Consider the following 23,397-nt stretch of genomic DNA (forward strand, 5'->3'; position numbering starts at 1 on the left):
GCCAGAAAAGCCCTTGGGGAGAGACCCACAGGAAGGCTCTGCCACTCTCAAACATGTCTGCCAGAGGAACCCAAAGTGCCCTCAGTAAGAGTGGCTGCGTGTGAGCATGGGGAGCTTTGAAGCAGCAGTTTGTAGCTCTAAGCATCAGAACACAGACCATGGCAATCTGGTGATATGCATGATGCAGAAAGACTCCTGGATACTTCTGAAATTATTTCTGTGCTAGACATCTAAGAATCTTGTCCATAAAACACCAGCATTTTTTTTCCATTCAGTCCCACTGGGTCAAGATACCAGTCAGTGAGATGGTGAACTGATGGCATCTGAGAAACTTTGTAACATGATGCAAACATCCCTGAGCTTTCATGATCTGTTTCCCTAGTTATCCCGAGGAAATTGCATCACCCTGTATAGAACAAAAGCCTTACAAAAATAATAGTTTGTTGTACGGTTATCACACTGTCTGGTTACAATCTGTCAATTTGACAGGTGCATAAAAAATTAAATCAACATATTTACTAATGTCATCAGAGGGTGAAGGCAGCACCATTATTAAAAATGTTACAGAAAGCTGAGGAGTACTAATTACCAAATGACATACCAGTCAAAAATCAAAGCACAGAGACACTACGATGGAAGCAAAAAAAAGATGGACTCTGTTTTGTTTTCAAGTGATAAACTACTCAGACAATCTCACCGTATAACAATACCCACTGTGCAGGATATGTATCATTCCCATGTATCACTTAGAAAAGGAGATTCAAAAAGACTGCTGAAACCTTTGAATATTGCACTCACTCTATCAGGATAATTTACTGTTTTTAATATACAACTAAGATGCTACAGAAAACAAAACATTGGATTATAATTTATTTTACATTACTGGAAGATGCTCCCTCAAATAGTGTATTCTGCATTATTGAAAACTGAGCACTTGCCCTCCCTATTCTCCTGGTACAGCTCATGCCACCACCACTGGACCAGATGGATGTGCTCTGTAGCCCTTTCTCTGGACCCAACGCCTGTGGTGGGGCATTGCAAGGTTTCACCTCTCCCAAAATGAAATCTGACATCTCTCCAGCTCTTAGGATCTGCACTGCACACCCCTGCACACCAGACATGGTTAATTACTCCCCAGTCAATAAAGGACCGACTCTTCACAAAATTTATCCTGCTTTGCACCACGACAACAATAGGTTAGAGAAATTAACAAACACAAAGAAAGCATCTGTTATTCTTCCACGTAGTGAAAGCATTAGTATCAAGATAGACAGCCAAAGGACAGTGCCATACATATATTCTCCTACCTCACACAGCTCTGCTCAGCTTTGGATGGAGAGCAAGTCTTCAGCTTATAATGCCTTGGTGCTGTAATTATTCCCTGGGTCTGAGCTCCTCTTTCTCTTCCCCTCTTTACTACACCTCTCTACATCCTTTTCTCTTTCCTCAGGACAGAAGAACGTGAATTGTCCCCAGACATGGAATAAGTCCTGGAAAGAGAGATCCACTCTATTCTGGATTGCTTTTGTGAAAATTTAAAGCTGTGCATCTGAAGTTATCTTCCCTGTGCCAGCACTTTCCCTTTCCTTCTTCTAACTTCTAAGACCATTTTATAGCCTTCCTTGACATAAAGCTGCATTCACTCAGGTAGCAATACGCAAGTTTGAAGAAACCCACAAAACATCAGAATAATGCAGAGAGCTCATCACGACTCATTCTTACTTTCTTGGCATTCACTGAAAGCAGTTTTAGATTCGTGAACTGCATAATATCAGTGAACAGTGCCTGAGTGCCTTTTCTGGGTGACAATTGGCTGTGCAAGTCTTGTCTGACTTGTATTCAGAGCCAGAACTGGATCCTCCCAGGTCCTTCCCAACCTGTCCAGCACTGGCCCAAGCAGCAGGCATTCCATTTAAGTCCACTTTTAAGCCTTCCTGAGCCTCCATAGCCACAGAACCAGAGGTTGCAGCCCCCTTATAACCTGGCAAAACAAATGGAATAGACCTTATTTGCTCTGCAGTACTGAGGAGTGTGGAAGTGAGGCAGAGACTTTTCCACCCATCTTTGCTATATTTTGCTTGTAAAAGTTATCTTTAAGACATTAACATTTGCCAGAAGTTCAGGTACCTTGACTTCTACAAAAAGTAAGGAAATATTACGGCATCTGTATGTGACACGGGCTAATAAATATATTTAAATCAAACATTACACCATTTTTCATCTTTGACTGTTCAAGTAAAAAAAATAAAAACATAAAATAAAAGCAGGCTACACAGTACTTTATGCTCAGAATAGATTTGTTTCAATGAGGTACCCAAAACCAACATGGTTTGCTGATGAGAACAATAGCCTGTAAATTTCCAAATCTGAAATATTCATGAGAAGCAGGTAATGACATTTACAGCTTAACAAACATACACTTTGAGCTCCTAATGGAAGATCATAAAAAGCCAGAGTGCAATGTAGCATTATCCTTTGTTTTGGACTATTCTGAAAGATTCATTCTACATAGGAAAACAACTAGTGGAGTTGGGGAATTTCCAGTAATAGCAGTCATAGCCTGGGAGGACATCTGTGGCCTACCCAAGGCTACAAGGGATCTCCAAGCATTGTTGAGTAACTCTTAGAGAGCAGCATCCCACCTAGTGGAATGGAATGTTATTTCCTGGAACACTGACTGATGGCCAGCAATTAACAAGCACTGCTAAATATTTGACCTTCCTTTCCATTTGCTCTGTTGTTTGGTAGAAAATGTTTCATTTAGCTGAATGGCTAATCTCTTTTGAGGAAAAAAAAAAAAAAAAAAAAGAGCAATAGTCTGCCAACATTATGTCTAATTTCATTTTTAAATGAACATTATCACATTGTTACAGATTTGCCAGCTCCGTGCAACAATTATTCACTTGATTATTTCAGATCCCATGCTCCACTAACATACAGTTTTGCTAACTTCCTTCAAATAGATACAATTCTTGAGATACTTACATGTATTTCACTGATGGGAAAAACAAAACAAATCAAAACCCCAAAAGCTATTTCTACAGCAAAAGTAAAAATATGCTGTCATTCTCAATGCAAAAATTTATCTAAATTTATATTTACTATTGATCTGTCAAGAGATCACATTATATTGAGTTTAAATTTCATTTCTCCCCATATCAAAACCATTCCATAACTTGTGAACCCTCCATAAAATAAGGCAGAAAAAAAAGGCTTATTTTATTAACAGATCTTAGCTAAATCAAGGGTAAGTTTCCCTCTGCTAATGAAATCGAACACATTGAAAAGCCTCTACAACTTTGATTAAAAGGAATTTGGATATCCTCAGAGCAGCTACTGACTGCAATATTTAAGGTACCAGATAGTCTCACGTTAATTGATGCATGAATGTTTAGATAGATGACTAAGAACAGGCTAGAAGCCAACTTGAACATCCACTGGCTGCCCTTTTGCACTCCCAGGATATTTCAGTGACCTGGCACCACTCTTCCTTACCCCAGACAGAGAATGAGAATTACAGCTCATTCCCTTAAATCAGGAGTAGAAGCCAGAACATTAAGCACTACTTTCATTTCCCTTTTCCAAAAGCTCAGGCCTTTCCAAACCCACATCACATGTTCTTACCAGGAGGTTGCCCTCTCTTCTTTTTCTTCTACTTGAAGCAGGAGCCACTCTCTGCTACATGCAATATCTTGTCGCTCTGTTTTCACTTGGCTTGCAGTTTCATTACAAGAATTTTGCATATCTCTGGCTGGAACCTGTAGATGAGAACAGCTTTTTAATGTTTGCTATAGTTTCAAAGAATTGTGCATTTATTCAACTGAAAGCAGTAATGATGAAGGGAAAAATATTATTTTCAACACTACTTTCACTGCACATTTCCAAGATGAGGCACTGAAGCTTCATTTGCAGTCTGCTGCAAAGCAAATCAAGACTTACATTTAATATGAAAATTGTGCACTGCAGCAATATGGAAAGAAGAGATACATAGTCAGAAGTTTCATCTCAAGATTGGGTGACAGAACACGCTATGCTGCTACACATAAAGTACCAGCAGCCAAATGTTGGAGCAATATCATTCCCTGCTCACTTAATGTATCTTTGTGCAGAAGCTGACACATCTGTGTGAATGTTATAGGACACTCATTTGTAACAGAGGTTTCTCTTTGCAAAAAATAAAGGCTACAGAATTAAGTTTTCAGCTGTCTGGCTACTGAGACTGGAAGATAATTAAAGTGGTCTTCCACAAGATGGCTCCCTCTCGCTGTTTGTATTCCTGACTCTCAGCAGTGTGAAGGGAACATGAATAATATTCAGGACAACTGTGCAATTATGGTTTGGAGGAATAAGAGTGCCTCCACATGGGAGCAGAAATGCTTCACCGAATTAGGGCAACCAATGTGACAGTCAATAACTGTATATCATTCATTTTCTACAGATTAGAAAGGGGCTGGAAGGTTCAGGCGGGTGATTTAGAACCACATCTTTGGAATGGCACACGCTTGCTCCACTTGCACTCCAAATCAGGTCTTCAGCTTCTCAGCCACGCATCTCAAATTCAGAATGCAGAAAAATGTCTGAAGTGCACCCCTCAAAATATGGTTTATTAAATTAACAAAAATAGGATTAGTTCTATTGTCTAAAAGGAAAGAGAAAATGGCATTTCCTACACAATAGAAATAAATTATTTATGCAGCTAGAACTGGCCACCGAGTCCTCGTTCCTTACCACATACACTGCACTCATCATTTGACACCAATGCCCTCATGCAACACCATGGTTGCCATTGTAGCATGTTTCTATTGAAGGAAGTAGCTCTGCTCTCCCTGTGTAAACTCCCTCATTCTAAAGCAAGCACTTCTTGGTTGGTATTAAAGATGACATTACCTGGAGAAAATCGAGCTGTAAGAAAGGCGGCCATTCTGCTGTAGCTGCTGCCAGTCACAAGCAGGACACACAGCTGAGAAGTGCCAAGGAAAAAGTGAGAAATGCCCTCCTGTCTTCGCTCATGATTCCACTTACACTACCATTACACTGCAGCAACCCTGTTGTTTTCTGCACAGGTGCAACAACACACCATCAGGAGAACACAGTCCCACTCCCAATAGACAGCCTGCTCCCAGTGCTATTTCACAGCCCAGGTAGTGACCTTCTCCATTGAAACACTGATGTCCTCCCCAGAAAACATTCCTATTTCCTACTTGTGCCCACAGGTATCAGTGCTGGTGAGAAGAGTTCAGTAAACACTTGGTAAGCTGTACATAGCAACATAACTTTTTCTTCAGCTAAGGCAGTAAAAAAGAAGGTTGTCCTGGCAGCAAAATGACTTATCTCCAAGCTGACAAAACCTAAGGAAGACTTTCTTGAAAGAAACATGAGGATATTTCCCTCACGTGCCCTCAACTCTGTGTTAATTCAAAATTATTTCAGTTCTACTGTCAGTGAAACTTAGGAACATTAGTAAAACCTCCAAGAGCCAAGTCTGATGCCATACCAATTTGAATTGCTTCAAATAATCTTATTGTATAGAACCCAACACCAGGTAATCTGAAAAGGAAAAAAAAAGCTACAATTTTTGCTTTAAGCCTTGTAATTTCCAGGAATCATGCTGTGTTGTGACTTTTAAGCAAAAATCCTTATAAAAACCCACTGGAAGTTATATTTAAGAACTGGTGGCAGGATACGGGCTATTGACTTCTGTACAGTTACTCCAAGCAGAACTGCCAAAATCTGAGAAGCACGTCCTTAGTCTTTCCTATAATCTTAGGCATATTCAAGACACATTACAAAAGACATGTTGAACTGAATGAAAACATGCACAGGATTCCTCTCTGGAGCCTTTATGGACATCTTTTCTTTTAGCTTTAGCTTCTGTGGGTCTAATTTACACCTCAAGATAGACTCAATGTGAAGAAAGTTCACTTTACCTGCACATCAAGGTTTGTTGAGAATTGAGTAAAAATTGTTGCTGCATTACAGAATGCTTCTTATATTTTTAATTTTCTATTAAGTTTTAAAAAAAATACCAGCATCTTTATTGCCAAAGTCATTTATGAAATTACATTAAAATACAAATAAGACCAGTGAAATGTCAACAGAATTGGTTAATTTTCCTCTGCTGGGATGTTTTGATATTTAGGGAATATTTTATGTCTCTAGAGACCCAAAAAGTAAGTCATCCAAAAAGTGGTGTGCATGCAGAAAATCATCATAATGCCCTATGGGACCAATCTGAGCCCATCAAAATCAACTGAAGTCTCACTTCTGACTTAAGAGAGGTTCAATGCTGCTCCTCAATATGCGATTTCTAAACGTAAAAAAATCATTAGGCCTTCCAACACCTCCCTGTTACCAACAGCACTTTAACAGACTGAAACTCCTAGGACAACATACAGCTGAAGACTGATGCAGTACTACAACCTATGGAATACCCAATCCTACATAGGTCACTCCAAAAGTAATACCTCCTATTTATTTCCATGGAAACCACAGCAACTACAAGAGCACAATAACATTGTTTGAGGGAGTAAATTCTCAGCTACAAAATACTGTTTTTCAACAGTCACTACTGTTAGCTATGCATTTTCACTAGTGTTGAACAAGAGCCTCATGCTGCTCTCGTAAAAATCTGCAAGTCTAGGATCTGAGAGCAGCCCCTGCTCTAAAAGGAGCTTTTTCTTTTTATTATGAAATGACACCAAAGTAAAAATTAAAAGACAATAAACAGAAGTATTTAGTAAAAATTAAATGGAGTTTGGCATTGTAGAATGTAGATCAGCAGCACAGGAATTTTCACTGGATATCAAAGAGTTTCCAGAATAATAATGTCTGTGCAATCAGACCTCAGGCTTGTAAACCCAGCTCCTAAAATCATATTGTCACTGTTGAAATTAACAGAGTTCACCAAAGCATAATTAGCATCACCAAAATGAAAATAAATGCATTGCCAAAATAAATTCTAAAGTTTGTATTTTGGTTCACTGGAATCTGGACCTCTTCATCTTCAGAAGAAATCTGCAAAATCCACTTTACCACCAAGCACTGCCCAGAAAGCACACACAGTTTATCATGGCAACTGTTCTCACAACTAATGCATATTTACTCTGTAAAGGGAAAAAGAGTTACATGCTTTTGCATAATTTGAATTAAGCTTCTTCAGAAAGCAATTACTACACAAACCAAATTTTTAAAACTGAAAACATTAGTAGAAGTATCCTTTGGTTCTGAAAGCAGACCCACTCTTTTGGCTTTTCATTAGCTTCATTTTACAGTTGCGTGTTTTTGACACAAGCGCTGGAGAAACTCTATATGTGAGTATTACAAAATATAAATTAATGATATCACTGACTTCTACAAACATTCAGCATACTGTTTTGTTCGTGAGGGTCTCTAAAGAGAGAATGCATTGTGAACAGCTGTGCAATTACTAATGAGTATTATAACTGGACACAAGTATTTAGCAAGTTGTATCTAGAGTGATCAAGTATGCCTCCAGCCTTGAACTGGCAAACTCTTGCTGTGGGACAGCTGCTAATAAGGCAACTGCATTAACCCAAGCAGCACAAATTGAGCTGCTGTCCTATCATAAAACCAGTTTATGTAGTTTGAAGATTGGACCTAGGTGATCCAATCTCAGTCTTACGTATTTGGAAAGCTTTTATCTGCATACAGTAGAGCACACTTCTGAAAAGTAGAAGGACATTTCTCAGTAGAATAAATAAATCAGTTAGGATTTCAGTCAAATTATTTACATATTCTCAGTTAGCTCCAGGTGAGTTCCTTGTTCTTTTATCTAATTCTTTCTATTTTGTGCTTGTTTAGAAGCTACACATTTGCCCATCACTATTTTCACCCATCCATCCACACCAGAACATGCAAAAACTGGGAATGATTGTGAGCAGCATGTAAACCTTTTGTATAATAAGCAACTTTCCAAAATGCTGGGAATTCCTGTGAATTATTTCTTCCTGGAACATGGATGGAAGATGATGGCTTTGACCCTTTATACAAAAATCTGACAATCTTCTTAACAAATACCTCCAAGCTATAGCAGCTAACACATATTTATGTGAAAGATGGCTCAGAATAATTGATTAGGTTTGCTAAGGTTCCGGTTAAGAAACTGCAGCTGCAATCTCTTTTTTTTCCTTCCCTTACTGTTTTCTTGCATAACAATTTCTTCCTTATCATTGCTCATTTTCATGCAGAGCATGTTTGCTTTTTTGCTATGGTCACTAGACACTCCATTTTAATTATTTCAAAGGTAAATACATTTGAAGGCATTTGGCTCTTATTTCAGGTAAGAAAAACAATATGATGGTTATAAAACAGCATAGGAAAAAATATCTAAAATACAACATACTGACACTCAAAAAACAGATGCATAATAAATAGATTGTTTGCTTTGTTTTTGCCTAGACTTTTTCCTAGCAAACTCAGCAGAGGCAACAAGTTAACTTATCTGCTACCTAAATCTTTACAGAGGTTACTGTGTAGTTATTTATCAAATGCAAACCTACAACTTCATTACTATAATTATGTAGTAACCATTCAATTAACTCCTGGGGTAAATGCATGTTGCTCTTGCACTTCCTGCTCCAACACACATTTAGCTTTAAATTTCTGTTCTTACTATGTATGTTCCCAGCAGTTATAAGGCCCTTCAGAGACACGAATTCCCCCATTATTGATACTGGGCAATCAGATAAGTTGCATGTGCATGAGTGGCTTTAAGTTCTTATGGCTAGATAAGAGGGAGATTTAGTATGAAACAGTCAGAGGGAGCAAGAAAAGGAGTCTATATGTGCTGTGAACTTTCCCAATTCATTCAAAGGATGGATTAATCAGGAGGAACAAAATCATAAACTAGCATAAATCACTGTAATTTTAATTAAATCCATGAGGTATCATCAACCCATAGGAAAACTGTCTTGTCATGCTACATGATGTATATTAAAAGAAACAAAAATCTTGATATGGAAAGAAACAGGAGAGAGATATCGGTGCAAACTACCATCCAGGTATAGACACCACTCAATTTGACAGATGCAAAATTTATTAATATTTTAGAATGACTGCTACAGAAATCTTACATGAAATTGAATCAGAAGCTGAATAAACAGAGGCACAAAGCTGCTGAGTTACTTAGGAGTGTCCCTGCCTCCCCAGAGGCCCAGCTCCTAGCACAGGGGGTCAACTGGGCTGGGACATGGAGCTGCATCCAACTGCATCTCACTGTTGTCAGATCTCAACGTTCCATAGCCAGTGCAAGAGCACGAAGAGAAACTTTGGTGTTCAGCCTTCCAGAATAAAATTAATATACTTTTTTTACCATGGAAATGTGAATAAATGGGATAGATTCTTCTCCAGACACAGGCCAACAGTAAATATTTTTGAGAAATATAAGAAAGATGTAAGCAAGTCCTTCCTGCAATCAATAAAGCTGTCCTGAATTCCAGCAAGGATGAGTCTGTTCCTCTATTCCAAACGGCTTCTGGGAATATGTTTATTGCCCTCATCCTCTTTAAAATTCCCCAGTCTCTTCAAGGGCACACAAAAAGAATTGCTTGGCAAATAGAATTTAATTGCATTAAATAGCAGATCTTTTCCCCACAGATATTCTATATTTGCCACCAAAAAAAAAAAAACAACCAAACAAACAACAAAACAACTCTGAAAATACAGTCATGCACCGAGTGGAGTCTCACAGCAAAAAGTTATTCCATGCTATTGGCCTCTATCCAAAAGGTATGGCTAAGAGAGGTAATTTAAATACGCTTGAACACAGGAACAAATGCCTGAGCTTGGTTGCTCTCTTTGTCGAAACCTATTCTTTCAGAAAATCATTTTCTTTACCCATTGGACAACAAAATGCATTGTCAAGAAATTTTATAGCAATAATTATAAAAGATGTCCATTTGAACCCATTGAGGTCTTACTGATTTTATAACACCCAGCAGACCTCCCTGCAGGAGAACGCTATATTTATGTTAGCAATATATGCGAGAATTGAGATCATAAAATTAAATGACCACATAGAACTGTCATTTATATGATGAGCGCCTATGTATGTGAAGGCTGGTTTATCTTGCAAGATAGGGTAGTACTAAATGGTCCACTCTCAGTCAATGCTTTTAATCACGCATTTCTTCACTGCTTCTGCAATATTACACTTGAAGGACTGGTAAGCAGTTTGCTATGAAATGTTAAATGGCTACTGGCAATCCAAGCCCGATGGAAGTACTCACTAAAATAGAAGTACAGTACATATTGTATGCAATTGTTTTATGAGAGGCATTATGGTTACTAGAATAACATTTCACCATTACCAACTGCTGAGAGAAAAGTCATTAAGATATTTGGCAAGCCAGTGTAATTTTTCAGCAGAACTACAGTGTGAGACCTCCGAATAGCTTCTGTTCAGAAAGGCAAGCTGTCTCAAGAAAACAACTTAAGTCTTCGGTGTCATTTTATTCAGAGGGGTTTATTTTCAGATGCCAATGAGAAAGTTATTGCTGCAGGAGAGTGAACAATTGAGCCTTAACCCTTATTATAACAGCACAATTTCAGAAGCACTATAATAAATCTTGCAGCAGTGTTTCCATTAAAAATCTCTTTTCTGAGGAGCTTTTATGCTCTGTAGTGTCATTCAGACACTTTTATGAGAGATTTCTTTAAACTATTGTTCTAAAAATAAAGAGAGATTAAACATGTCTGAGTACTGTTAAATGCTGAGAAGGAAAACAAAACTCTGGGCACTATTTTAATCTCAGCCTCTTCTCATGGTTTAGGTTTGTTTTTTGTTGTTTTGTTTTGTTTGTTGTGGGTTTTTTTGTTTGTTTGTTTGTTAATTCTACAGCAACAGAAATGAAAAACCTCCCTCTGCATGGGAGCAAGGAGCTCAGTGCTTCACAGAGCCCCCTCACCATCATCACTTCTGCCAGCAGCTGCACATTTGTCATATGGCCATCAACATATTAAATACCTACTCACAAACACACAGATGTCATTCCATCCTGGTCATTTCCAGTAAATATGCCTTTCCTCTCCTTAGAGCTGCACTTTAATGATGTGACGAGGCATTGCAGCTTCAAGGTGCAAGCATTTTCAATCCAAACAGCCACTATGCATCACCAAACAAAATCCTTTTCTCTATAACAAGAACGGTAATGACCTATTACAGTATTATCACAAGGTAACAAAACATAAGTAATGAGGCCCAGTGCAGCCAAATGCTACTAGTTGTCAATGTCTCCAGTGGAAACAATGACTTCTGGTTAATGTTAGCTGACAGCAGAGCTCATGAAAGCCCTGTAAATGATGCAGGCCAGAATAAAACAAGCTACTATTTTGTTCCTCTTTCTGTCTGCAAGTGCAACTAGGACAATCTCAAAATGGTGAGTAGTTTCAATAGGATTTTCTGTTTATTGGATTTGGAAGAAGGCAATTCAGCCATTTGATTTATTTATTGTTATTAGTCTGATATTGCATACAAACATACTTAGCAACAGAAATTAAAATATACCAGCTGGATTCAAACTCAAGTAAACATTTACCAGGAGATCCATTCATTAATAGAAAAATAAAGGAGTAGAGACTTCGTCAAACATAGCAACAGTTTCAAAGGCTAAACAGAATGAAAAAAAAAAAAAAATCACAATTTACTTCATGTTGTCAGCAGTAATCCCACAAAGGAAATATGCATCTGAGAAAGTGATGGTGGAAATTAACACATTCTCAGATGAAACCACACGAATACCAATCACACTGAAACTTCCAGCCAAAGCCATCCTGCTTAGAAAGACAGTCCTCCCATTCCCACTGGAACTTACTCCACTTATATCATTATACCTCTGATTTTGCAAGCGTTTACGTATATGCTTGATATTGCCACCGTAAGCAATTCCTACTGGTCTTCCCCTAGCACAGAAATAAACCCCAAACGTAAAAGTGATCACCCACTAGGAGAGATTCTCAAGTCACTGTTAGCTTTCATGTTCACGTCCATCCGTTTTACCTGCACGTATTTAAATTTATGACAGGTATTGACAACTGAGCAAGAATTTTACAAGTATGGAGCAATACTTTTAGAGTTACAACAGAATATAAGAGAAATCTAATGAACAAAAAGATAAAGCTGTTTTCTAGAACTCAATGGCTGAATTGCACAACTATTAACATAACTTGCTATTTTTAAAAATAAAGCATTAAAATACGCAAACTTATTTTTCTTACCAAAATAATGACCAGGAACTCTAAGTAACTGCCTTGATACTCATTAAATTACTCCTCATACATCAGTGAACTAATTTTCAGGACTTCATTCCGCAAATTAACTCCAACTATACACACTGAGGTATATGTTATACTTGTATTTAAACTGTATTCTCATTTGGATTCCACAAAATTAATAACTGCATTTATTAAAGATGTATTTTTACTTCTGTCTCCTAATTTCATGAGTTTGTGTTAAAACCAGATCACCAAATTGGATACAAGAAAACAATATATTCATGCAATGAAAAAAATTGTTTTCCATTTGGTCTTCACAACAAATAGATTTCACTTTCATTTTAAAATTCAGTTATCACCATTTTTCCTCATTCCCTTTCTTAAGGCTTTTAGCTTTTATGAATAATTGTGCACATACACACGGATCAACACGAACAAATGTTTTATCTTTAAAGCTCATCTGTTGTGCCAGAAGGGTGTGTTCTTCATCTTTTTTAATTTAAAATGCTAATTTTATAGAACGTGAGAATTTAGAGAGTTCTTCACAGCTCCTTTTCCCATGAGAGCTCTAAGAAGTTAATAACATTAACAGTTTTTCTATTAATTTTGCTTGACTTTATATAATTTTTTTGGTTTTGTTTTTTAGGGTACCACCAGAAAGGGAAATAACTTTAAATTTATAAATGTTTCTTTTTTCAAAAAGAGTTGCTAAAATTTTCCTTATTAAACTGAAAATATCAGAACTTCTCAGTGCTTTACTGGGTTTCCTCCAAAGTCACCAACATTTCCACATCACTCAGTAAAACCAAACCAAACCAAAATAATCCCAATGCCTAAAACTTAACAAACTAAACTGTAAACTGCTGCCTCACTTTACAAGAACAGTTCTTCGCATCATTAAACTGCTGAATCGCAACGCTTCCAAAAGAACTTAAGAAAATACACACTTCAGCCCAAAAGTGGAGCAGGGGTAATGTGATGAGTAAACAAGATTACTTGTGTAAGCATCCAAAGTTTGCAAGCCTTGCAAACCCTATGAAAAATGTAATTAAAGTCAATAAAGAGGAAGAGAACCACAGAAAAATTAAGTAATAAACTGTGCAAAGCAAAATATGAACTGATCAGTTATCAGTGCCTGTGGGATACCTTTGCCTGCAGCGTTCTGGGACAGATTTCTATGTTTACCATGTACAGACCCCACTTATATCAACGAAGTCATGGTGCCTTTGCAGTTCTTCAACTGACAGAGAATTTGCTCATTCCTACAAAACAACGCCCTGCCCTTCTGACAGCTTACAGAAAAAAAAATTAATACCACACACTTCTCCTCTAACTGCTTTGGCAGATTACTTTGGCTCTTTCTTTTACACAGAATTTGGAAGTGGTGAAGATCTGGGATCCAATTCTCCACTGATGAAATTTTATACCAACAAAACTCCCTTACTCACTCACTCACTAACAGTGACTGCTTACAGACACATAACGGGGAATAATCAAATTTGGGACTCTGCCAACAAGTTTTGTCAAATTTCTTCTATACATCACATATTTGGATGCAGTATTCAGTTCATGTTCAAAAGTTTTCAAGTATTATCGGATATCTTTCAACTACCTAGCAGAGTTGGAGATAATTTCTGATGTGAACTCTCAGCTCTTGGAAACTTTCTGCATCCCATTTAAAGCATCAAAAAAAAAAAAAAAAAAAAAAATGGGGCAGGGGGAAAGAAAGGCACAAAAAATTTTCTATGAAACCTGCAGCAGCAGCAGGATCTCCCTCCTAGCAGTTCAGTTCCTGAGCCATCAAGTCAGCATCCTTCCTTTGGCATACCCACAGGGTATGCACCAGGCTACAGAAATACCAGCTACAGCAATTTGGCTCTGGTTGCAGCTTTACTACTAACTTAGTGCTGACTCATGGAAGGAGGAAGCTTTGCAGCACTCCCCAATGCCTCAGCAGCACCACTAAGCATTTTGCATAGGCTGGTTTGTCATTGGCCTTCAGCCTGTCAGGCTCAACTAAGTTCACAAAGTGCTACTCAAGTTGCCAAAATGCCAACATACTGGATTTTAACAGGCTTGTTCAACAGCGTTTGCAGCTGTGGCTAGCATGCAACAGTTAAGTACAGGTAAAATTCAGATTTGAAGTAATGGTGCCTGCTACAGGTCCCAAAGAAACAAATCTCTTGTGGTGGAGCAGCAACTGATCAGTGGGGTTTCACCCACCAACCTCTTTCCAAGTGAACTGTTTGGGACAAGGAAGCAATTTCTTTTGTTAGACAACCAGCATGGCAACAGGGATGCATTCACCAGCATGACTGCCGAGTTTTGTAATGAACAAGATAAGAACAGGAATTTGAAACTGAGAAATTACAAAAATGAAATGCTACAAGCAATAAAGGCTACAAGTGTTCAACTCTTCAAATTGAAGAAAAATTTTCATATTACTTGTAAGCGAAAACAAAACTACTGGAGCAAGAGATATGACAGATGTCACTTTTCCCTCTAGCAGATGATCTAAAGGGATACCAAGGGTTGCTCTGAAAGTACTGCCTGCTATTTTGTAATGTTGGCCCACAACAGAGGTGGATGTTTCTGGTATGGCAGTAGGGGCTGAACCTTCCCACCACTATCCCATTACATTCTGTTGCCACGTGACAGATGGCAGCAGAGGGGCAGTCTGACAAAATGGCATCTGATACAAGTGCATATGGAGCAAAGGTGTGCCACTGAATTCCTCCATACACAAAATGGTGCCTACTAACATTTACCCATGTTTGCTGAATGTTTATGGAGACTGAACAGTGGAGGTGAGCACAGTGAGGCAGTGGGTGGTGTTTCAACAGTGAAGTCAGATACACTGAGTCACCTCCACTGGTGCAGATATTCACGAGCATGGCATGCAGGCTCCTCTTCATCACTGACAAAAATGCAGAGCTAACGGAGGTGACTATGTGCTTCATAGTTGAGAATTTGCTCTATAAAATAGTGTTATTGATAGAAATGAAGCAATACCTCTTTGCGAGCAGACACCATGCCAGCATCCCGGTCGCACACAAAACCTAGCAAAATTCTTCCCACTTATATTACTTTGAAAAGATTTTGGAGAAAGTCTCATCACTATTATAAACCTCCAGTACAATTCAAAGGAATTTAAGTGTTGCTCAAAGGAGCATTCTACCTCTAATAAAAACAAAAATGCAATATATCCCTTCCAGGAGCTATTTTGATACCTTGGCAGAACTTGAGATGGAGTTACCCCTGATAAGGCAGGGAGATTTGAAGACAAAAGGAAAGATTAAGACTGTAGATGTTGTGATAACAACAGAAATCAATTGTATTATTTCAAATGGTAAATAAAGTTTTAAAATAATATTTGAGAGAAAGGCATCAGAAAGACTATGCTAAATGAGTTACTTTGGAACCACTGTGTTTAACTGAGCAAAGTCAGACTTAAATTATCCGCCTGCAGTGACCCCTGAAAAAGGCTTATTTTTGCTGCTTGAATTATAAAAAGCTCAGAAATGCAAATCATTCCATCTGGAAATCAAAATCATAAACTGTTAGATTAATGAATGCTACAAGTAGCTCTCACATACAGAATAGCAAAGACATTGTTAGCAATTTGTTTGACAAAAGTGATTAGAATATTTATTTTTGCTAACACTTCTCCTACATGCAAGGCCTGGAAAAATGAAACATGTTTGTATAATTCAGTAATACACAAATCTTTATTAAAACTCAGAATGCTGCTAAGTTAATTATATGATATTAACAAGAAAAGGGATAATCAAGAAACCCTTCACAAATTCAGAATCTGAAAGGCAAACAATGCTTCACTGGTCTGATCTGTAGTGCCACTTAGAGCTATTTGAAATGGAATTGCTAGTTTTTACTATAAATAAATTATTAAAACCGAGGGTAAAGCAGAACTGCCAATTACAGTTGCTTCTGATCACAAGGAATGTAACAGCACCTAGCCCATCACATTCGTTTTAGGTGACACTGAGTGCAAACAGTACCTCATGAATGAGAGGAAGGAGATGCGAAGGGCTGTTTTGGTGATCTGCTTTGCTTCTGCTTGTTCTGTTATGAATAGCCCTTGCTCAGGTATCTGGAACAAATATTTTCTTGAAGAAAAAAGCCTATCTTGTTTTTTACTGCAATTAAATTAATTAAAAAATGATAATCATATCTGTATCTAAAATCTGGCCTGTGATTTCAAATTTCGAACTGAGCAGTAGGATTTCCCTCTTCTTTTGCCTTTTAAAGTAACCACTAGAGCAGAAAAAGAGCAAAAATTAACAGCAATTATTCATAGACTCACAGTTCAGTAGGAAACATGTTGTTCAGGGCTTCCAGCATAGCACAGGCTAAAGATTGAACACAATGATTTCTAGCTCAAGCCCCTTACTTGCAATTGAGGTATAGAAAGACATTCCACTCTGATTGCTAGCAATAGAGAATCTTAACCTCCTTTGGTTCCAGTGATTAATTACTCTCACTGTACAAACCAATTTCGTCTGCCTTCAGTTTCTAATAGCATAGTTTCATTATGCCTTTTTCTGCTAGATTAAAGAGCCCATCTAGTACCAGAACGCGCTCTCCTACAGCAATAATGATAGGTTACATATATCACAGTTGAGATGAACAATTCCTTTCATGTTGATCCCAAAAGCCAATTCCAATCCTGCTCTAGGATTCTCCCTTATGTCATCTGCACAGATCAGACCACAAGAGCCTATGGCTCAATCACATTTCTGCAGCCTAAAGGCACCGAGGGGCTGACAGTGACTCTTCCTGCAACAATTGGGAGTTTGACTTCAATTTTGAGCATGGCCAAGTCCAAAAGTCTGAATACATCCTTCTGATAGACTCCACTGGCTTCAGAGCAAAAACCACTTCCCACCAATCGTTAATTTTAGAAATATTTCTTCTGCAAAAGTAGGTTGAAGTAGGGAGCAGAGGAGGAGAAAGAAGAAGCAGGAGCAGCTCTAGAGAAATTAGAAGGATATGACTTTTTTTATTTTTGAATTGCTGTTATCTTTCCAAAGATGAGTGGGTACACACGTGCATGCTGCTGTGCAGAGTGAGCAGAAGTCCCTCTTCATGACCTGCATTCCCACACCCACAGCTTCCCTGATTAACTGCAAGGCCACCACTAAATTAAGGTGAAGGGTGGACACTGAATGACTGTATTTTGCTATTATGAGCAAACTGCAGTTGTGCTCAGTCACCTCTGTGGCTTGACTACTTCCTAGAGGAATCCACACATATGTAGTTGTAGTCTTTTAACCTAAACAGGGCAGAAAAGAGAACCATGGGGAAATACTGGTGAGGGGAGAATCTGCTACAAAACTCAGCATTAAGACATTCAATTATCATTCAATTGGCACAGTTCTGTTTTTGCTATCAACTTCTGTTCATTTCTACAAACCAATGTCCCCACCTTCTCCAGGCAAACAGCTGCCTCTGAAATGTTCAGGCTGTCTCTTGGCACCAACCTTTCTAGCAGTGCATCAGTGAAGCGTTTCCTTTCTAAAAAGCAGCAACTACTAATTCTGGTGCAGTACATAACAGCATGCTGCCACATCAGGTTCGGTCCTGCAAGAAAACGAATTTCTCTGGCCTAGATAATTTGACAATTGCTAGCGTATGAATAATTCAATTCACAAAACTGAGCAAATGCAAGCAGCGAATAAAACAGCAAGCTGTGTATCATGCTGCACGGCCAGAAGCAGCACCAGTTCAGCCAAAGGGTGTGACAGCTGCTTGCTGATGGCTGTGGCTGGCTGATACATGCTTGACTACTGGTCAAAAAAGTGGGAGAATGCCCAGGAAGGCATTTCCATGTTTCTGACTGTATGGCTTTTTATCCTGGTTCCTTGGCTTTCAGTCAGTAAAATTGCAGTTTAAACCTATAAAAGTATGTTCATAATAATTCCTTCTCTGGATTAACTAAACTGGTTTAAAAGCATACCTTTAGCTATCCATGCAATTTTGTCATGTCCCAAAAAGCCTTTACCTTTGTCTCACCTTCCTCTGGTTGCTGTGCTTAAAACTCTGTAAAAAGATAGCACCATTGACAGCCACCTGCCCTGGACCACAGGCAGTAACCTGGAAGCCCAGGCCCAGGGTTCCCACCTGGCTGAGCAGCTTTTGCATCTCATTTTGTAGCTGGCATGCTTCCAGCGAGCTGCACGGGTGAAGCAGCAGGAAACCAGGCTGGAATTTCACAGGTTTCCAGAAAGAAGTTTGTCAAACTGAACTATTTTCAGGGAGGGCTTGGGTCAATTAGCAGTGCCACTACTGTCAGTTTTCCATCTGAATTTGCTCTGTTTTGTGCTTAGTTAGTACATTGGCCAGTAAGTGCTCCGTGTTTATGTGGGCTATTCACACAGGAACAAGAAAAACCATGCAACAAAACCTGACTGTAAAACCACAGCTGGGTACGTTCCAGGTTAGGAGCATTTATAATGCCTATGGCTTTTAACACCTAAGTTCACATCACCTCTTTTATGCTGTTACACTTGGTTCACACTGACAGCTCACATCTCGCTGTTCCTGCTCACTCACAATCACTCCACAACATACTGCATCACTGACCCTTGTTTCCCCACTGGGAGCAATGTCTACTGGTCAGAAACACTATCACCTTCGGTCATTTTGTTCTTCAAACATCTTTCTATCTACAGCAAAAAAAGTAGCAGGGTATCAACTGAGACAACTGCATTGCTTACACAGGAACTCCACCTGCATGGAGTTTTGTGTCATTTTATTCACCCAGGTAAATGAACAGAGGACATTTATTGTGACTGACCTTGCCTTGATAGCTACTGACAGCTCTTGACACGCACACCTGGGTATGGCAGAAAGACAGATAATTTCTCCCAGATCACAGTCAGTATGAGGTTCCTTGAATAATCAACACCTAGCTGTAGAGCTTGACTTTGACAAAGACATAAGTAGTAATCATGTGGTATTCAGGGCCATTAATTTGCTTCTCTGTGAGCTTGAATGATTCAGAAACATTTAGCCAAGCTCTCTTCTGGGGAATTACTTCATAACACAAATGGATGGCTGAAAATCTCAGTCTGGCTGCCGGTCTCTGTACTATAAATGCATAACAAGAAGGTTCTAGTAGAGTATAATATTCTAGTAGAGTATAATATAAGCATTAACCATATGAGGAATAGAGTGACTGAGGAAGTGATAATGGTGAGGCTTGAGTTATCCAACAAACCAAAACAAAAAATCCCCCTTACTTATCTCAACTGCCCACAGAACTAACCAGCAGAAATAGTTTCTCTCTCACTTCCAACTTATTAGCTAGGGTTGGCTGAAAATGGGCAAAAAATGAGACCCTCTGCCACATGAAGAAAAAAAGCAAAAGGCATTTACAAACCAGAGACTTAATCACCTAAATGAAAATAGAAACAACCAGAAGAGATCAGCAAGGTAAGCAGAGACAAGCTTTAATGGAAAACTTTCATCAAGAGCTAACCTGCCAGCACAGCAAACCAAAGGAAAATATACTGAAAGAAAAATCAGAACATTTTGCTCTCAAAAGAATGAAGGTAGGAGAAAGTCTATGGAAACAAGAAAAAACTGTTAATGCAGACAGAAAAGAAACTGATGAACACGGTGAGGGATTGGACGTAAACAGGTGGGTCTTACTGACGAAATGTTTAAATAATCTTGTATCTATCTAGTTACAGATAGGACTACTGACTATCCCTTTGATAGATCTGCACCACACAAGGCACTTCCACAATTTCCTGCCAAAATTAGAGATTTTTTTCTCCAAAATTCAAATCAGGAAAGACTTGAACCACACTCCTCAGTCTGCTTTTAATCACACCATCAAGCACATTTTTATAGAATCACTAAGAATCACTAAGGTTGGAAAGGACCTCCAAGATCATTCAGTTCAACTGCCTTCAGCCTGCGCAGAAGGTATTCTAAACCTCCCACTAGTCACAGCCTCCACCAAGCAGAGTACTGACCATGCTAAGTAGAACACTTTTCCCAGCTTTTATTTCCTATAGCCATGGTCTACCATCCATGCATCCCCTGATGTGCATACACCCACCCCCCTCAGCCTGCTCAGCCCAAGCCAGCTGTACACACACTTCTCCAGTCAGTCCCAGCAGTCCTGTCATCTCCTCTTCCTCCACACCTAACATTTGCTTTCCACACAGTTCCCACTCAAATGCTTATTCAAAGCTTGCATCAGTGCTAAAAGTTCTGCAGGGCACAGGCATGTTCAAGGCAGACTTACACAGCCGTCTGAAATCACCATCCTTCTGGGTAAATAAGCCTCTGATAATCCATACCACACATATGGCATTATGCTGCATTTGTGATTCTGATGCCTGCTCCAAATCTAAGGCATACACTGTACTGGAGAACTTTCAACATAAAGGAGTATAAAAGTAGAGCTGATTCACACTCTCAACTGCAATCAAACTACCAGAGGATGCTGAATGATTCCCTCTGCTGTGGTTTTAGATGTCATTATCTGACCTCATTTCTTGCTTGTGACAGGCAGCTCCGTGCTCACATATCATTTAAGCCAGCAGCACTCAAAGTAGTACAAATGCGTGCGTGTATGTTTGTGAAGGGGAATAAGAGGTGGGATGAATTAAAGGCTTTTAAGTATTGCTGATTGAGAAAGAGAAAACAACATTTAAAAGCCTTTTAAATTGCTATTCCTTCCTTTTGATCCTAAATTTCTCTTTGTTTTCTTCTATGCAGCTGGCTGAATGATGACAGAGTGGCTTGCAATTATCTGGATGACATTAGGTGCCAGCTGAAATGGACACTGAAGGAAGGAACCAACATCCTGTAATATAATTCCTACTCTGTTTGGCACTGAACCAAGTCAACAAATATACTTTCCTTCCCCCATTCCATTACCCCCCTCTCCCCCCCAGTAAATCTCATGGCCAGTGAATGCTGCTATGGTAACAGAAGGTTGGGAAGGGGGAAGAGTTCGAATATAAGCAGAGTTCCATAACGATATAGAAGAGTTTGGATTCAAAACTGCACATGCCTGGAAGGTAACTCCACAGAGCTCTGCACAGTGAACATGTATGTGTATGCCACAGACCCAGGCTTCCAATGTCTGCAGAATTCTGAAGGGCTCTAATTAATTTGGCAACTTGCATTTTCAGTCATTGCATGGTTCATTCAAATCACAGGTACTTCTCCGCCAGTTCTGGGAAGCTTACTAAAACAGACCTCAGAAACTGAGCACAGCTGTCAAAATAATGTTATTGTTTTCCAGAATATGTTTCAAAGATAGTTATTCCAGAGAAACTTAAAAGTTATATTCCTATATTAGCACACTAAGTAGTTCATAGCAGTTTAGTAAATCAAATATTCCATACTGCTACCTTAATAAGATGGGGAGTCATGCATGAAATGACTGCCAGGTTAATGACATAGGGAGACATGCATGGCATGTATTTGCATATAATAGCACAGAATGTTCCCCTAAATCCTCTAAATTACTCATCAGTCCTTAAATAGGCATTTAACTAAGCCTGCATCTAGAATAAAAAAGAAAGAGTGAGCCACCTACAAATGGAAAGAACAATAGATAAGGACTAATCAAAACCTAAAATGCCAGCTTGTAGGAAGCTGGAAAATCTGCACCATGAAGGAGTGGTTTTCTATCAGGTGTACTACAGAACGAGAACAAAGGGAAAACACTGAAAATCTTAAAACCAAGCCTGGAGCAGAACTCACAAGGAAGGGATGATGAGGGGAACAGCATTTGTGCTCATCATTTGTGATGAATTACAGAGTCAGCCTGAGAGACTGTCCAACATGAAGGTCTTGGTTTGGTTTACTTTTGCCAAGCCCCTTCCAGGCCTCTGCCAAACATACATTCATGCTGCATCTCTTGCTTTGGGCTCTCTTTGTAGGGGCAGCTGAAGAAACAGGACACTAAAAACCTGAGCTACAGAGTAGAAATCAGGGTGCACAGAAAGTCTAGAGCCCTCTCTCCAAGCAGCTGTTAAGGAGAGCTGGGCTATCATGCTAAGATATACTAGGAACCAGGTAAGTTGTTTCAACTCTTTTTTTGGTTGTTTTTTTTTTTGTTTGGTTTTTTTTTTTTTTTTTTTGCCTTTCTTCCTGCTGCCCGCTTGCCACTGCTCAAACGGCAAGATCTTCAGGGCAAGGACTTTTCAGTGAAACAAGCCCCAAAGCATGCTTAGAGCTTCACCCTGTCTCTGCAATACATCAGGCCAGTTTGCTTTCTGTTCAAATATCTTCAAGCCCAGATGCCTGTAATACGTAGAGGAGAAAATACTAGAAAAGCTTCTGTCTCACTTCAGTAGTAGCACATCACGTAAATGCTAGCACTGTGCGTGCTGCTCAGAACAGAGGCATTGCCTTCTAGATGTCAAATGTCTGTAGCTCCAGGGTGAAGATTACTTGCTTCTGTTTGAGTCACAAATTTATAAAATTGAAGTTTCTAAATCTTGCCAAGAAGCATACTATTTTTCTGTCATGTAAGACGATAATTTACTTATTAATTATTTTGGATGTACGTGAACAACAATTTAAAAAATAATTCAAATTAAGCAAGTTTGAAATAGAGAGCCTTGAACCTTCATGCTATCACTAAAATATGCCAGACAATTAATATTCACCAGCTGCTTTTCATATGCCTCCCTGAATAGCACCAGGGAATGAGAGGAAATAAGATTTTTGTCAAGTATCAAAATATATCCATTGTCTCACAAGATGAGAGTTTTTCCATCAGTTCGCAGTTTCTCTGCAAAGACAAAAGCAGTAAAAAATATCAACTTGTTTCTCTCCACACTACTCATCCACTCCAATGTAGCATCAGTTTCAAAGCCTAAACAAAACAAATTGTCAGTGTTATTAAATCCAAGTTCTCCTTTACTTTTTCATAAATTAAAAATGCAGATGTCCTGTTATTGCCATTTTTGCATACCAATATGAATGTTGCCACTTTATGCTCATAATTAAAGAAAGAAGTATAACAAATATAAAATAAGGTTCCAGAAAATCACCAGCTCACCCTTTTTGTGAACCACAAGACATGCATCTCCATTTGTGTTAAAGACCAGGCAGCCAAAAAGTTGACTGTGATTCACCTACAACTCATTTCCAAGGTAAGAAAGTAAAAAA

General features: G+C 38.8%; 1 long non-coding RNA gene across 42 annotated transcripts in view; it reads right to left on the minus strand.

Annotated features, from left to right (window-relative positions):
• LOC104912536 (uncharacterized) overlaps positions 1-23,397 on the minus strand; it is a 376,736-nt gene that overhangs the window by 212,153 nt on the left and 141,186 nt on the right. For all 42 annotated transcript variants that reach the window (XR_014885657.1, XR_014885659.1, XR_014885660.1 and 39 more), the window contains one exon: positions 3,625-3,758. This is a non-coding gene — a long non-coding RNA (uncharacterized LOC104912536). The remainder of the gene's footprint in view (positions 1-3,624; positions 3,759-23,397) is intronic.

The sequence above is a fragment of the Meleagris gallopavo genome, chromosome 11, assembly GCF_905368555.1.
Source record: "Meleagris gallopavo chromosome 11, MGAL_WU_HG_1.1, whole genome shotgun sequence".
Taxonomy (NCBI): Eukaryota; Metazoa; Chordata; class Aves; order Galliformes; family Phasianidae; genus Meleagris; species Meleagris gallopavo.